General features: G+C 50.8%; 2 long non-coding RNA genes across 2 annotated transcripts; one reads left to right on the top strand and one right to left on the bottom strand.

The window, feature by feature from the left end:
* The first annotated feature begins 872 nt into the window (after positions 1-872).
* On the top strand, positions 873-15,648 carry LOC142604535 (uncharacterized). The gene is made up of 3 exons (XR_012838400.1): positions 873-992; positions 12,177-12,411; positions 15,100-15,648. It is a non-coding gene; the product is annotated as an uncharacterized LOC142604535 (long non-coding RNA).
* LOC142604534 (uncharacterized) lies at positions 15,634-17,446 on the bottom strand. The gene is made up of 2 exons (XR_012838399.1): positions 17,332-17,446; positions 15,634-17,188 (listed from the first exon to the last, which is right to left on the bottom strand). It is a non-coding gene; the product is annotated as an uncharacterized LOC142604534 (long non-coding RNA).
* Between the last annotated feature and the right edge of the window lie 5 nt (positions 17,447-17,451).

Raw genomic sequence — 17,451 nt, 5'->3', positions numbered from 1 at the left:
CTGACGGGTGCCTAGGGAAGTCAGGGGCTGTTGATCTGCTCCGGGGGTTTTTGGCAGCTCTTTGCTCTGGGGCTCCCTGTCCTACAGAAGGGGCCGTCGTTTCCCCTCCTCGATTCCTCCCCAGGTCCCAATGGCCTCAGATACACAGGGGAGTTTCTTTGGCTCCCTTTGCTGTCGGCAGGAGAAGAGGAGCTCAGGGCGGCTGGGACGGACCCGGCTGGCGCAGGAGGTGTCTGCACGGTGCCCGCCACCCCCTGCGAGCTTCTGAGCAAAATCCCTTGTGCAAAACCCGAATTTCCCCCAAACGCAGGCTGTCCGGCCTGACCTGGGCTGGCTGTGCTCTTGGTACCTGGCTTGCACTGGGCCAGGCTTTGGCTTGGTTGGGTTTCTGAGAGCCACAGCCATCAGTCTCCATCACAACCCAGCTCTGAGCATCCATGTGTGCATCCCGGGTCCTGGTTTCTCAATCAAAAAAATCTGGAAACTGGGCAAGGTTCAGGTCTTAGGGGGGAAAAACCCCAAACCCCTTGCTGGTGATGCTGGCTGATGGAGGAGAGGGCTCGTTTTGGATTAGTTGCCCACTAGCAAGAAAAGCTATTTTGAACCCAAGGCTGGGAATGTTGGAGCTAATCCCAGGTAAAAGCTGATTAAGGGCTCGGTGGGGAGATTTGGAGCAGGTCCTGGTGGCACGGGGAGCCCGGCCATGTCCCCCGGCTGCTCCCGCTGCACTGCCTGGCAAAACCTCCCCGCCGATCAAAGATTAACAGAAGGCAAAGCTCAGGCCTGCGTTTCCCAAGGTGTTGGAAGGGATTTCATTGCACAAACTCTTGCTGCAGTCCGTGGAGCTTAAGCCTGACCTTTGGCAGCTTTTGGCTCATAGGAGCCGGGGAGGAGAGAGCTTTGTGCGCGTTTCCGGGCTGATGAGCAAGGGCATCGCGGAGGCACCTTCGTTGGTGCTTTAGCTATGGGTTACCCAAATCGGCAACGTGGCAGCGAGTACCTTTGTCCTGTCTGTGTCCAAGGAAAATATTTAGACTTCAGGCACCATTTTCAGGGACTTACAAATTTGTTTCTACGGGAGACGTGGGCCCCAGCCTGGGTTCGCTCTGCTTCGTGCCGCAGACACCCCGTGCGGGCAGTGCCCTTTGCAGGGAGCGAAAGGCGCAGGTTTTAGGTGGGATCTCGAGGATGCACCAGCCATTAAACTTGTTGTACAGATACAGCTTTCCCTGGGGAAGGCGCTCCGTAGCTCGTTCCCACGAGTCTCTACCCTCTGCTTTGCAGGAAGGGAGGTGCCGGGGAGGATGCGATGTGTGGCACCCCGTCCCTCCAGCATCGCCGTGCCCGGTACGGTGACACAAAAATCTCTGCAGGAACAGCAAAAAGCTTTTTGGGTCAGTGGTCTTCAAGCATCTGGAGCAGTGGGTCTTAAAGAAAGCCATGGGGGTCTTCCCAACATGCAAAGCCCCCCCGCCACGGGAAGAGCCTCGCAGACCGGTGCTGGCCCCCGGTGGGCTGTAGTTTGAGCCCTCCTGACTTAAATATTTGCTTTTTATCTATCTTGCCCTTGCCAAGTGGCCGTGCAGCCCCAGTCCAACAGCAGCCCCTTGTCTGAGGTTTGCAGCTTTGCAGAAACACAGCCCAGCAAACAGATGCCGGGTCTTGTGCATCACAGCTCACGAAACCACAGGGCTTCCTATATGTATAAATGCTGAATTCTTCACCTATATCATGCCTGGCACGGCCAAACACCGCTGAGCATCTCCTCCAGCTGGGTAAATATTAAGCAGGCTGGAGCTCAACTGCGGGCAGCGCTTCGGCAAACAGCGCTAGGTGTAAACACAAGGTAATTTCCTTTCCAGAAAAATATTTACTTACCTCTCTGGTCACTCTTGAATTGAAAACACATTTGAAGCAGCTTGTAAGGAATTGCTTAGATTTGATTTTTTTTTTATTAATTCCCCCCCTTCCCCGAGCAGCGTTGGGCTCTGGGGATGCGCGTTGGCTCCACGAGGAGCTGCTGCAGCTCCACAGTAGCAGCATTATAGCAAAGTCTGAGGCATTTTTAAAGGCCTCCATTTCAGGTGTTAATGTGCTGTTGCACATAAATCACACCTCGGACTGTGAGTCCTTGTATCTATTCACAGGCTCTCAGCGTCTAAAAGATTTCTGAGGCTGAGACCTTGCTGCACAAAGAGCCCCAAAGCCCGTCCTCCTGCCTCCCTCCTCCAAACCACCCGAGCGCATCCATCCCAAACCCCCCACCCCAAATTTAGCTGCTGAGGGGGGGGCAGCGAGCTCTGGGCTTGTCCCAGGAATTAAGGGAGTTTTCCTCCTGGCACTGAAGCCAAGTCCCAGGTGAGCTCTGCATGTAAATGGTTGCATGCATATATTTGCATACACCTGAAGGCAGTAGGTAAGCCGGGAGCAATGGTTCCTTTTAATGATGCTCAAGCACCTCCGTTGTCCGTACGCGGGGAGCAAGGAACTGCAGGGAGAGCCCAGCCTGCGCTCCTCTCCTTGCGTTATTGGTGTTTTATTGCTCGGATAAAGCCAGGGAAATGGTTTTAGAGAATTTGAAGCAAGGGGCTGCGTGCTGGGCTGGCTGCCCCACACGGCGTGGGGTCAGACGGGGCGGGCAGTGGCCGCAGTGCTCGGGGAGCCCAGGCTTTCAGCTGTAATAGCATCCTTTGCTCCTTTAAATGTGTCTTCAGCAATTTGCCATCTTCCAAAGAGACAAAAAAATTAAGTAGCTTCTCCGATCGGTCTTTTTTTGCCCCTCTAAAAGTAAAGAGTATTGGTAAATCTTCTTTTTAAAAAGTCCAGTCTGTAATCTGGGGCAGCTGGTCCCTTTTCCTCCCCTTACCCGAGGCCATAGCGTGATCCAGGACCAGAGCACCCCAAAACTGGCCGTACCCCGCCACGCGCAGCAGCACGAAGCCCGGCTCTCTAACGCGCAGCAGGCACACGCTGAGCTGGGGGAAGGCACCGCCGGGAGCTGCGGCCGCAGGGGTTAAGCCACGTCCCTTGCGGGAGGGAGCAGCTGAAGCCCCGTTGGCCTCCTGCTTGTGGGGGTTTCCTCTGGAATGCACCCAAAAGCTGGGTGCTGGGGTTTGCAGGAGCGAGTGGGGTCTCGGGGTGCTGCCGGGTGGGATGCACAGGGAAGCGCAACTCCTGCTTCGGTCTCCGGGGCTGAGCTCTACCCTCCAGCAGCGACGTCGCTATTCTTGTCCGGATTAAAGGGAAATTAAAATTAATCCTCAGAGTCCAGGGAAATCTCTGGGGTTTAGCATTTTTTCCCTGATCATTCCTTATTTTTAGCAGATGCTTTTTATTTATAGCTCCCTGCAAAGCTGGCAGGTACTCGAAATCCCCTCCCTGGCCCAGCGTCCTCGTCGGCTGAGCTGCTGACAGACAGGAGAGAGGCCTGGAGCAGCCCGAGCTCAGGCAGGACATCGGTGGCTGGCAAAGGCACAGCAGGGCTCTGCAGAGGAAACCCATGCACCAAAATGTTTTTATCGTCACCTTGCTTTAAAACCCAACCAGCCTGCCGGGTTTCAGCCGAGCTGGTTTGCACTTGCGCCAGCACGGGCGAGCTCGGAGCTCGGCCCCGTCTCCCTCCCTTCCGTTACCATAATACTCTTTCTTAAATCATTTTGCTGCGTCACATCTTTGCTTCCTGTATTTGCATTTCGTTAGCGAGGGGAAAAAAAACACAACCCTTTCTATAAACAGAGGGGGGGGGGGGGGGAAAAAGCCTTTCTGTTTTCTTCTCCAGTCGCTGCAGCTGCTTTACTGCGATGGGGGAGAGTTTTGTGGGGTGTGGGGGGAGCCAGGCCCAGCAAATCGGGAGGGGAGAACCACAGGAACTTGTATTTGTTTAAGCTGCTGGGTCTTTGCAGCTGCTCGTGGAAAAATGCCCACCCGTGTCAGGGAAGATAAAACCAACTGGGACTGGCTGCCCCAGCCAGAGCTCCTTGGAAAGGAGAAAATTAAAACCCACCCGTTAATCAACTGTAAAACCCCCTGAGCGCTGTTACGCTGTGAAACGCTGCCGTGAACGGTTTGCACCTGGCTGGTGGGGGCAAAACCCCCAATTCCCAGTGGCCCCATGGGACCCCGCTGCGGAGGAGCCGTCGGCACGTGGGGCTGGGCGTGAGTTCAGGCGAACTCAGGGTCCTCTGTGCGATGCAGGGTGTCATGTTGTGGGCAGGGTGTCATGTCGTGGGCAGGGTGTCATGTCACGGGCAGGGGACACCCTCCCCTCTGCCTGCAGGTGCCTGGGAGCGCAGCCGTGGCTCCGGGGTGCAGGTCAGACACCAGCATCCCCATCCCGAGCTGGCGTCCTCCCTCCTGGCCTCGGCGTCCAGGGTCCCAGTGACACGTCGTGTCCGCCATTGCACCGCGGTCCGTCTGACCAGGACGCTCAGCGTCCTTTAAAATAGATCTTGGCTACAATTGGCCTTTCAGCGTCCTGTAAACTGGATCCAAAAAGTGAGGCTAATATTCAATTAGACATATTCTTTCCTTTGGATGACAGCAACCTCGTGCGGTGTTTGACACTCGAGCAGGTCACGGCAACCCCCAGGATTTTATATTTATTCTCACAAGGTCTGCAGAGGCAGGAGGTGCGCGCGGGGCTGCGTCGGTCTCGGCATGAGACGGGAGCGGGTGAAGCCGTCTGCTGAAAAATGCAAATCCTCTCCACGCCGCATCCAGCTGGGCACAAAGGCGCTAAGCCGGCACACGAGGGCTGCGCGTTGCCCGGCATCCTGCGTCAGGCGGCGGAAAAAATATACGGATGTCAGTGCTTGGCTGAGCCGGGGCACAGGCACGGGGCTGCGCAGGGATCTTAATTAAATAATTTCCAGCTAGATTCAGTAACGAGCCCTGCACCAATTCCACTTATTACCCACCACTGCTGCTCCCTGTTAAAGAAATAAAGCAGGTCTGCTCCCGAGGCACGGCCGAGGGCGTGGGAGGGGGCGAGCGGGGTAGCGCCGGCTCCACCATAGCCGGGGGCGAGGAGGAGAAGCTAGCGGGTTTGCCAAAAGCTGCGGGGCACGGCCGCGCGAGAGCATCCACCAGCAGCTGAACGAGTTACTCTAACACCAGAGCATCGTTTTTGTGGGGTAGCAGCAAACTATTCACACTTCGCAGACCGCTCCTGTTTTGCTCTGCAGAGCATCCCTGTACGCTTGTTACTACGTGTTTGTAAAGGGGGAGTTGTTCCGACGGCTGCTGCAGCCGCTTCGACGTCCCAGGGCAAGCAGGCACGCTACCGAGCACGAAGCGAACCCCTCTCCTTGCAGAGCCCTGCTGCGTTTGCGCCCCAGTAAACAGGCGTCGTTCCCTCTCCCGATGTAACACGGGCTGCGCGTGACCCGCCCCGCGGCCCCAGCCGCTGATTTTATTTTGTCGCCGGGTAGCGATTGCTTCAGCCGAGGACCGTCCGTGGGTCACGCTGCGGGGATGACACCAGAGCCCTGTGCTGGCACAGCGAGAGTTACACAACGGGGCCGATGGCCACGCGTCGTCCCCCGGGGCCGTGCCCGGGGAGTCCTTGGGCTTTGCTCGGCCATGTGGCATGCGGGGATGGCCCGTGGCGTCGCAGGGACCGCCTCGGTGCAGCGCGAGGGACGCCCCGGGCTCCTCTTTGCTGAATGCGCCGTACCCTCGGTTTTCAGGCGGTGTGGAAGATTGATTTCTTGATTAAAGTCTAACGCGTGGTATAATTAAGGAAATCCTCCCGGTTCAGAACGTCATTAGGAGACAATTAATTGGGATGAGGCTGGGACCTGCCTCCTGCGGAGGAGCAGACTCCTGGCTGCTGCAGCCAAGGCGGCTGGGTCGTCGGCAGACGCGGGGCGAAGCCCTGACTTGCTCTGCAAACCCGTCCAGGCTCTGCAAACCTGGCCCGGTGAGCCGCCTCCGAGATCCCTCTCAGCCGCTGTTTCCTCTCCTTCCACCAGCAGTTTAAGGCCTTTCAATTCAAAACATTTCGTTAAATGAAACGCTCTCGCTGTAGCTGCAGAGTCCCCAGAAAGCCAGAGCTGGCAGATCCTTCCAGGGACGATCCATCCCACGCTGCTGCCCGCGGTGGGATCCATCCCCCCCCCCGGCACCGTGCCCATCCCGCCGCCTCTTACACACCGTAACGCAGTCCCGACCAGAACGCGTGGCTTCTTTTTCCCTCCTCATCCCTCCAGTTCTTGCATGGGTTTTATTCCCGACGATAAGAGCAGAGGCAGCAGCCTGCTCCGAGGGTCTTCTCGTTGCCTTGCAGAGATGCCAGGTCAACGGGGACGTCTCAAATTCACGCTAGGAACTGGTGTCTGCGTCACAAGTGGGGTTTATTCTTGACATGTTAATTGAATACTAAATTGTAGATCTGTCAAATAGGTTGGGTGAAAAGATCAATTCACATTAGCTAGAGCAGACCATGTTTCAAGACAGAAAAAAAGAATTAGGAAAAATCAGTAGTTCAGCCTGTCAGTGCGCACCAGTGCGAGTTATTAACACGCGTATCAGACATGTCTGATGATCTTTGCGTGTGAAAATTATTATGGATGGAGGAAATTCCGGTCACACAGATGCTTCAGTGCATTGTTTATAAAGCATTTAGCCACACTTAACATTTAGATTTAGGTTACTTCAGGTTGAGTATTGACTGGGGGGGGGGGGAAGTCTTTCTGCAGTTTAAATGGTTTTAAGTAATGGGCTTAAATGGGCTTAATGAGCTGCGTGCACCCCGAGATCACCCCTCTCCTTCCCACAGCACCCATAAAGGGCACCGAAAGGCGCTCAGGGCTGCAGATGCTGATCTCTCCCAGGCACTGATTGCGGCTTGCTAATTAACCTCCTCCTCTTGTGGAACTGCAGGGGGGAAGAAGATGCCCTGCCTTGCCAGTCCGCCCTCCCTCGTGCCCTGCAGGGTTGTTTTTCTGTGCAAGTTAAGGAAAAGAAAAAAAAAAATTAAGTACTAGAGAGTAAAATTAAATCTACCATGAAAATGCATCACTCTCTAGCAAACAGTAACTGCAATAACATCCGCAGTCTCGTCCTGTCCAAAGGACGATGCAGTCCGGATGCTGCTGGTCACGCTGGCTAACGGGTGTGCTGGAAGTGATTTACATTTTATTTTGCTGTAAACGTCGTGGCTGGCTGAAGCGCCCTGGCATTACACCAAGCCGCTGAGTGAAAACACAGTTGCGTCTCTGGAAGAGGCTGGCGGAGGGCTGGGGGGGTGGTGAAGGTGAGCATCCCAAAATTAGGCTGAAATCACTCAGTTACGCATACGTGGGGTAGCGTAATCCCGCCCTGCGGGAGGGCTTTGGCCGCTGCTCCGTCGATGGGGACGCTCACTCTCGGGTCCGAGCCCACGTCCCCGTTGTGAGAGACAGATTCCTAACGAGACATTGGGGCTCCGGCTTCCACATCTTATGAGCCAGCGTTAAAAATGATCGCAGTGGATGTTTGGGGTGTTTCCATCCCTCCTGCAGCGTGGTGGGGAGGAGCAGGCGTGTGTCCATGTGTTTGCGTTGGAATTAGCTTGCAAAACATCCATTTCTTTGAAAAAGAGGGGTCTTCATCATCTTCCCCATGAGACGTCGCTCTCCAGCACCCCAGCCGCGTGTCTCTGTGCCGTGGGTAAATCAAACCACGCGATACATCCCCATCACTCGCTCGCCCACCAGAGCTGATGTGCGCACCCGCGTCAGCAGCACCCATGTGCTATTTTCCATCGCCGTGGCCCCTTCCGACCCTCCAGGCACCTCCTTGCAAACCACTCGCACCAAGGGCGTTTCAGACCATTGGCAGGGTGGCTCTGGTGACGACATGGCTTTATTTCAGAAAGTGAGCGTGAGATCAAGCGGCTCCAGGAGGTCCCCCGTGGCCTCTGTTCCTATTTTCGGTCTGTCACGCAGCAGCGGGTTGAAAGGCAGCGGTTTATGTCCAGTTAATACAATCAGGAGAGCATCGCTCAGCGATTCCCGCTGCATTTCACTGCTGGGTACAAAATGTCCTGGACAGCATGACATTCCGCCCTGAAGTGTTTGGAGCATCGCTGGAGGGCAGCGAGTCGCCTGGTGCTGCCCAGCTCTGACGGGGAGATGCGGGAGGAGCTGGCGAGTCTCTCCGCGGGAGGCTGCTGTTTGATCCCTCAAGGAACAGACTGCGTGAAGGGCCGCAACTGTCCTGCTCTACGCCGGCAGGGCCTGCGTGTGTTGGGCGGGCACCCATCCTTCCCCACGCAAGTCCTCCCCAAACCTGGGGGAGAAGCCTGTACCCCGAGGAGCTGCGGGGCGAGCGATGGGGAGTCCCTGGGTTTGGGGTTGCTCTCGGTTTTCTAAGGACAGGGTTTATCCCACGGAGCGAGGAGACGCCCCAGGAGCTGCCATGGGGGATGCTCTGCTCTGAGATGCTCCTGGGCCGCAGGCATGGGGCTGGCAGGGCTTCCCTGCCGTCTGCTGGGCTCTCGCTCCTCTGAAAGCTGTAAATACACAAACCCTGCGTTCTCTGATTGCTCTTTCAGCGGTAAATAAGGGTAGGAAGAGGGTAGGAACGGGAAGCAATCACGCGGCCACTTTGCTGATCAAACGAAGGATGGAGGAAGGCGCCTTTTGACCTCACGTTGCATCTAAAGTACGGGCCGGAAGGAGAGGCCTGAAAACGCATGACAGTGATCAGTGCCATAGGTGATCGAAGAAACACTCTGCAGGAAAAAGCCTGGTGAAAAATCCCCTGAATCACAAGCACGTGGGTGGCCACTGAAGAAAGGGGGCAACTATGATGATTTTTTTGGCTCAGTATTTTTTCAAACAGAAGACGAACCAGAATCCAGCCGCATATCCCCCTGCGCTCGCCGGTGCTCTAAAGTCACGGCACGTGGTGAGCCGAGCCAGTGCAGAGCCCCACGCTGCGAGACGTGGAACTGACAAGGAATAATTCCCTTTTTTTTAAAGCCATTGTGGACCATCTTACTGGAGTGCATCCACTGCCACCTCTCAATTAGACAACTCAAAGTGCAGGAGAAGGGGAAAAAAGAAAGATTTCAAATCCTTGTCAGCAAAGCGATTTACCCAGGGTTTGCTCCGTGACGGAGGAGATTTAAATCGTGGAGTGAGTGATGGATTCAGGTAGTAAATCAGCTGGAAAGAAGCCGAGGGCTGGTGGTCCCAGCGGTGCTGGGGAGGAGCAGGGTGCAGCACTGCAATACCAGTGAGAGACTGACCTTGAACCCAGGCGCTGCAAGAAGACCTAATCCCAGACGCAGGCTGCGTTTTCAAGGTCACGACGTTTTGTTTGAGGGTATAGGGAATAAGATTTCTGAGCTTTTTCAAATCGAGGGACAGAACAGCAGCAGGCTTGAGTATCTCCTTGGGCTTCTTGGTGTCTTTTGCCTGATCTTGGAATACGGCTCCAGAGGCTCGTGTCTGTCTTTGAGCCAGGAAACCTGGGCTATAAATAAGCTCTGAGAGACACTCGACTTATGGGATAAAAACTAGATCTTTCACATAGTGCAAAAAGAGCTGTGTTGGCATTGGGTATCTCCCTTGTCCAGTCTGGGATGGATCCTGCACCGGACTGCCAAGGTCTCAGGAGCTTCAGGATTTACCTGGGCTGTTTAATGGGGACAAAGATCCACCATGCAAAAAGTAGCTAACGCTCACCCGACCCTGGCAGTGAGACAAGGATGTATTTTCAGTTGTCAAAGGAACTCTGAGGTTCATATGCTCAGTTGTGCTAAATATCAAGATTCTTACCCCAAAAAAAGCCATAACCTAACTCCCCTAGCACCTCTGCGCATGTGTGGGGACCAGAGCGCACAGCATCAGCCGTCAGGCAGTAAATCTAGTTCACATACAGCAAAACATACAGTTCTTATGCTGAAGTCATTAAATCTTTGGCTAAGCTAAAAAGGCAGAGTGAATAATGTTTTTAATATGCTCAGGAAATCCTCCACGTCGGATGAGATCAGAAGAAGCCATTAGTGAGGATGGACGGGGATTCTTCTCCAAACAAAGGCCGATACTGAGTAATTGCAATTCTATAAACAGAGCATCACTTTAAAAATCCAATAATTTACCCAGCATCTGGGGAAGCATCAAAACTTGGTGTTTAATGTAAAGGTAGATGGATGGAAAATAATTAGGACCCTTACAGTTCCACACTTATTTTTCTAATCTACATTGTACACGAGCCATTATATTTTTAACAGGTTTATTCTGCACTAACGGGGACGGTATTGCCAAATTCCATTCATGCTCGGAGACCAGCCTTCACCAGCTTTGTTCTTTTGAATTAAAGGACAGAGACAAGGCTTTTTCTGAATATGCTCACTTTTATTTTTCATAAAAGCCTAAAAAGCTGTTTGCTTTACAGATTAGATCTCTTGTTTTCTTCTCTTTTTTTTTTGACATCAAATTGCAGCAAAAAACCAGCAAAAACTGTAACTTAATACAATACCTAATATAAAGAGTTGGTGCAGGTTTTTATTAGCTCCTAATAGCAGAGGAGCATTTGAGTGGCTCTCAAACACCAGTTAACCCTCAAAACGCCACTAAAGTCCACGAGTGTCGCAATAACAATTTTATGGGGACCGAAGAGGTGAGTGGACTCGTTGACCAACCCATGAATCTCTGTCTCCAAGTACCTTCCCAGATTAGCTGTTAGTCAACCAGCAATACATCTCCTTCATTTAGTGTTGCGCTATAAATCCCAGCGTTCGGTTTAAGAAGCGAGCCCGTGCTGGGCTAGCCGTCGTCCTTGCTAGTAATGGACTCAAGCTGGAAAATTTGGATTCAAAGCTCAGAGCTGTTTGGATTTAGGGTTTTAGCTTGCCCGTTATAGAAATAAGAAACAGATGGGATTTGCAGGATGGGTTCGGACTCCACACTTCTCGTAAGGTCAGTGTTGTTTAAGTTAAATCAGATTTTAAGTCAAATTCATTCCTGCCTGTGCCTGCCTGCCTGTTGCACTAATCGCACACGCCAGCACAAAGTATCCCCAGGGCTGGAATCCTTAAAACACTAAATATGTTCTGTATATCAGAAAAAGAAATATTACCGCTGGTTCTGCAAGTGATGTGAAATTAGGGGCAATTGGGAACGTTTGTAGTCAGGGCCAGAAAGGTCCTTAACACACATTTCTACATCAAAGTTCCTATATTTTTAGAACTTTATAGCTGAGGATTGTACAATTTTTTTTTTTCATCTAATAAGGGTTCTGTGAGACACATGGAAGGGCAGGGCTTGATACTCTTAGCAGTTTACACAAAAAGAGCATCTTGCCTGAGTTTGTTGTAGTCTCCACTCCTCGGACAGACCTGGCAGACGGATTCTGCTGGGACGGCTCATCGAAGGAAGCTGAGGCTTCATCTTCTTTTCAAATCGAGTCTAGGTATCTTCCGCTTGGAAGCATCGCTTCAACCGAACAAATTACTAAATTCAGTAGTGAAATAACAGGCTCAAATTGCATTTTGCAAAAGGTCAGATTAGAGCATCTAATGGTCCTGCCTGGCTTTCAAATCTAAATGCCATTTGAAATAAGGCTGTTGAGCATCCTACGGTCTATGGTGGTGTACAACTGTCTGTGTTTTGCCCGTGCGTGTCGCTCAGCAGCAACAACACAGAAATTCTGCAGTTCCTTGGAAAGGAGAATTTCCTGGAGGGCTTTCACTTGTTCCTAATGGCTTGTGGAGATGGTTTTAGCTGGAAAAAAGAGATTTACAGAAGCATAGGGTTAAAGATTCACAGACGGGTGTTGTTTCAAATGCTGTGCGACTAATATCTAGGCCAAGAGATTGGCAAATCACGGACAAAATAAATAAGCTGCTATTCGCAGGGTGTCTATTCAGCAGGCCTGCTGCTTTTGTCACGGATGCACAAAACTAGAGTATCTAATAAGAAAGCACTTTAATGTTGGTTGAGCCTAGCTGTCAGACCAGCTGAGACAAGGGCAATGCCCGGGGACACAGCAGCCACGATGCTGCAGGGAATAAAGAGCTAAGGAGAGCAAATGCTCGGTCTATAAAGGCTTCCAGCCTAATGTAGGATTAGTGGAAAGAAAATGGACTGCACATTAAAATTCATGAAGGAGTACAATTTAAGATCCATGAATAACGGCCACAATTATGCAGGACTGAGGATTCGGTTTTGTTTTTGTTTTTCCAGAGCTGGTGGAAGAAATGAAGTCATTACCAGGACATGTGCGGCTGCTGCGTGTTCTGCCCTTGTTGCTGAACGCTGCGGACACCCACAGTTGATGATACTGAAGGGTTAAACACACGGACAAGAGGAAATTGGGAAATGCAACCTCTGGTCTGTAGACAAAATACCCGAGTTGTTTTTTGGTGGTCTGTTTGATAGGCCTGTCTCCTTGTCCCTGGACCTGAACACTGAGTCTCTGGTAAGGAGGAGCTTCAGTGCAGGTTGGGTCTAGCCAGACCTCTTAACTCAGGGATGTCTCACTTCGAACGCCCTCTGCGACGTGCGTAACCTTGGCCAAGTCACTTATCTCCTGGAGCTCAGCTTCTCCCTACGAAATGAGCTGACCCCAGAGGGGAGTGAGGGATGAGGTTATTACCGACGTGGGAGCTGTGACAGCATCAGCAGTAAGGGATGGGAGGATGTCATACCTGTTTTTTCTTCTTAATTTAGCCACATGAATCTCAGGTCCTTCCAAACAAGGCTGTGGAAGGAAATCACCCTGTAATCATGGGTGAGCCTTTAACTGCAGTGTGCGGTGAGGACTACAGGATGGAGAGGAAGGCTACGGGTGTCTCCAGTTCATCACCATCTAATTCTGGGAGGGCATCGAGGAGATCTGGCTTTTCTTAATGACTTATCATGAGAAAAGCTCGTGCCAGGGGTTAATTCTTCACCCCATGGTCCCGTCTGTGAGGACAGAGGCTGGGAAAGCAGTCAGCTGCTTTTATTCTATGGTCTTAATATAGAACAAAAGAGCAGTATTTTGTCCTAGATTTTACAGTTGGGGAAATAAAACTTCTTTGGTTGGTAGGAGGTGCTGTCACATGCAAGAGGGCAATTCCAGGATAGTTTAGGATATCTGTTTATTTTACAGGCATAGAAATATATTTAAATCACAGCCATGATGCACTCTAATGGGAATGTAGAGCCTAAGTGAATTATTGATTATTTTGCACATTTGATAAGGAAGTCAGAAATGATGTCTGATATACAGAAATAGATTAGAAGTGTCCCATGGGTTGGAACAGAAGTGCAAGATCTTAAAATAGCCATCAGCTTTCATTACTGCAGGTACAAAAAGTCTTGAATTAGTGCAGTACTGCAGGTGGAGACCCGGGGAGACGGTTCTGGCCCATGCCCGGTGGATTTTTTGCCCTGATTGCTCTCAGCAGTGTATGTGCTACCTGCCCGTAAGTAACAGCTTTCCTTCATCTTCTTAGGCGAGCGTTTGTTCCAACTTAACACGAAAATCTCAGGCACCATTTAAAGATTTAGGTATTCTTCAGTCTAGCCTACCCCAGTCTCCGGGGAGACTGTTCCCATGCCATTCTGCATTTACATTTCTGTACAGATAATTTCACTGATCCCAGGGCTGCTCGCAGGATTGCTGTAAAAGCTTTTTTTAAACCGCAGAGAGTGCACATCTTTGGTAGTGGCTTTGTACGAGCGTCACTGAATTGTTTCCAATTTGGCTCCTCACCTGTCTGGTTCGTGTGTGCGGGCTGACGGACGGATGGATGGATCGTGCTCTGTGTGAGAATGCAAACAGCTGAGCCAAAGCTTAATCCTCCCCCCAGCCCATGACCTTTTTATTCATACTTGCACCTGGCAGGAGCAGCAATCATTCATGTATGTGGCCTCGGAAACAGCTGCAGATCTGACACTGTAGTTAAATTTAAAAAGGGTGATGCAGGCGTACGTGCGAGGGTGGTAAATTAACAAAATCAATTGCTAGCCCATCATAGACCAACTTTAAAGACAAAAGAAAATAGGTTTTAAAAGTAACAGTTGAGGCTTGCAGTGGGTATGCCAGGGCTCTTCTACTGAAAACAATCAGGTTTGCGCAGGCATGTTTGCGGAACTGGGGCACAGAGACCTGGACCGGTAAGTGTGACTGAGTGCAGGTCAGGTCTGTGGCTGTGGCCACGCGCAGACCAAACCACAGCACCTCGGTCCAGCTGGCTCGGGAAGGGCTCCGGGTACGGGCTGCAGCGCAAGCTGTGCCCGCTTGTCTGGCCGGCAGCAAGTGGACAAGCAATTGCTGTAGCAGTTATCTCATCCTCCGTGCCAGCGGCACCTGAGCGAGAGCTGGCCGAGGAGCTTCTACAGGAGCTGGATCGCGCACACAATTGCAGTTGAGATGTGCTCTCCGGGTAGATCGACACTGCAGATCCCTTCCCAGCACAGAAATATCGGTGTTTTATTCTGGTAGAGCAATTCCCAGCCTGGATCTGGCCACACGCCTTGCCACCTGCTGAATAAAACAAGCTAAGCCAGTAGAAGTGCAGCTTGCTGGCAGCGCTGTATTTCCTGCAGCCTTTTTTAGCAGAAACCTGTGAATGCAGTTATGAGTAACCTGGCTATCCTGGCAGAAGGCTGCACTGTAGAAATTGTTGTTTTTCATGGAGCTAAACACAAGGGAAATCTGTTTGTTATGCAGGAGAAAGGCTAAGGCATCTGATCCTGTCTTCAAAAAGAAGCAATTCTTAACAAGTGGAGCAAAATTTGGAATAAAACTTGTCAATTTGTAAATGTTTTGTAGCGAGGCACTGTAAGATAGCAGATGGGGGTGTAAAAGGGGGTTTTGGGTTTTTTTTTTGCTGTGTCTAACACTTTCTTTCTACAGTGCTCATCCTCTGGTTTAAGAATAACGCCTTTTCAGTAATGACTCACAGCCAGTGCCACAAAAATCCTGGCTGTCAGAAAAACTGCTGGTCGTCTGACAGGAGTGCAGCTCGTAGGGAACGTTGGTTTATTCTGTTTGTAGAGAAATTACAGCTCGGGGATCTTCCTTCTAGAAAGTGGCCCTACTTAGAGATTCCAGGCACAAGGCAATTACCTGTCTTCACTCGGTCGATGTAATTAATAGATGTGGTTTTCTTCACAGGCACCAAGGGATGCCAGGTTCGTCGTGGAACAGACCACTTTGTCCAGGGCAAGGAGAAGAAGATTCTCCAGGAAGTCAGGCCTCTCCTCTGGGAAAAGCAAGAGACTTGTGGTGTGCAAGTAGGGACTGGAATATTCCCCATATCCTGCTACATCTCTGTTCATCAGAAGAGAAAAGATACCTTCTGCTCAGAAGGGAAAAAAAAACATCCTGAGGAATAATTCAGTACAGGAGGAGCTACAGCCCTCTATCCCCTCACAGAATTTGCAGTTATGTGTCAAGTTAAACCTTAGGAAAGGAGCAATTTCAGTCTTCCTGGCCAGCCCGGGAGGAACTGCGCTGCCCTGTACAACGCAGTTACTGACAGCAGCTGCGTGGGTAGAAAAACGCATTTTTAGAGTTATTGGAGCAGCGAGTGGTGCTAGGATTACTGGGTTCTTCCCCAGGCGCTGCCTTTGATTTGTGGTGTGTGCAGACCCCTTAATTTGTTTCTGTTTTCCCCATCTGTGAAACTGAGATAAGATCACAAGGGAATTGTAGAGTGTGATTCATTAATGTTTATTAGACAGAGGGAAATCCTTAAATGAATGGCACTGTATTCCAGGAGGACAAAGTTCAAGACTGCAAAGAGGCTGATTAAAACCAAATCTGCTATTCCCAGGCTAGGAGGACAAAAAAGAAAATTGAAAAAACCTTACCTACCCCTATGTCTGCCAAAAGCAGGATGTGATTTAAATAAAATCAAGCAGAATGTGCAAGCGTGTGTGGATTCATGCATACATATCTATCTATGAAAACCATTAAATAATTACTAGTAAATGTATACCAAAAAGTGTAATGAGGGTGTGTTTGAAGTTTCCAATAAGAAATAATAAAGCAGTGTACGTAATCAGCATTAACTGAGTGAGTTACTAGTGGCAACATGGCATTAGTACATTGTGAGGCAATAAATATGATACACATTCATAAAGGGATGTAACAACATACAGTGCATCGGCACGTTCATTATGTACCTAAGTGAACGGAGCTATCGATCGGTTATAGCGATCTCATTGCTAGACTGACACGCTCTTCAGGCTTATAGAGGAGCATTTAAGTTATCTTAGGTAATTGCTACAGGAGAGTCTCAGACAGAAATGGAGGATTTATACACCTTGGTGTTATTCAAAGCACGAATCTGCAGAGTGCAAAAAAGACCAATATGCAAATGGTTTGTCAGTAGCTGACGGGCAGTTTGTGTACCTTTGGAGAAAGGATTTGTCTTTCCGTGATGTTTTGTCAGATTGTTGCAAAGATCTCAAAGCAATAAACCCAGAGACATAATACCGGCTCTCTCTCATAGCTGTGATACTGTAACGGAACAGTTCCTGCAATGTTCTCTTCTCTCTGACGACATCAGTAAGGGAGGGCAGAAAAAGAGCTTATCTGCCTGATTTTACAATGCCAGTTTGCAGGCAGACTAAACAAATATTTATAGATTAGACATATCTGAAGTTGGCAGCGCTGGGGACTGATGTAACATTTTCCAAGCTTCAGAGCGCCTTGTGAGCGGTCCCAGCTCAGCCCTCCCCGTGATGCCAGAGCCAGTAGGTAAATATTCCTCCCATTGTGTCAGAGGTGGAAATTGTCACAGGCGGTTGGTGATAATTGGAGTCAGTAGGTGGCCTGAATTCAGCCCTGGTATGACGACAAATTTACTATGCGATTCTTGTCGCTGATATAACCCAGTGGAGGGTGGAACATTAACATACACAGGACTTGCAAGGGAAACAAACGTTATGACGTACAGACAAAACACAATGCAAAAATTGTGCTTTCGCAGAAACGGGGATTTAGTTGCAGCCGTTAGGCACAAGTTGGGGACCTGGACTGCAGGCTGGTTTCACGTTCCGCGTACGTCGCTTGCCACCTTCAGGTCATACGTGAACTCACAGACGTTGCCAGAGCGCTGGGGCCTTCGGCCGGGCCTGGGGCGGCAGATCGAGCGTCCTCCGTGTGGTAAATCGCAGAGACTTTTGATTTTATGGAGCTCTTTTCCTCCCACCGTGTCTCTTCCGTACACCGTGGCGATGGTGAGGGGCTATTTTACCTGTTGCGAGAGAACCACTGGTTACGTCACCCGCGAGCAGTTTGACTTCAGGCTGCAGTTTAACTGTGCCAGGCCCGGAGGGGCTGAGGCGCTGGGAGAGGTGTTTCCCTGCGCCAGCAATGTCCCCGGGAAAGAGCAAGTGCCACTGTGAAAAACTGCAGCAGATTTTTGGGGAAAAAAAATAAAATAACGGTTTTGGCCACACCGGAGGGCAGCTCTCCCTGAGGCAGGACGCTGGTGAGGAGAACCGGGGGCGGGGCCTG

The sequence above is a fragment of the Balearica regulorum genome, chromosome 19 (assembly GCF_011004875.1).
Source record: "Balearica regulorum gibbericeps isolate bBalReg1 chromosome 19, bBalReg1.pri, whole genome shotgun sequence".
In the NCBI taxonomy this organism is placed as follows: Eukaryota; Metazoa; Chordata; class Aves; order Gruiformes; family Gruidae; genus Balearica; species Balearica regulorum.
The sequence above is the reverse complement of the archived record's forward strand: the minus strand, read 5'-3'. Positions and strand labels throughout refer to the sequence as shown.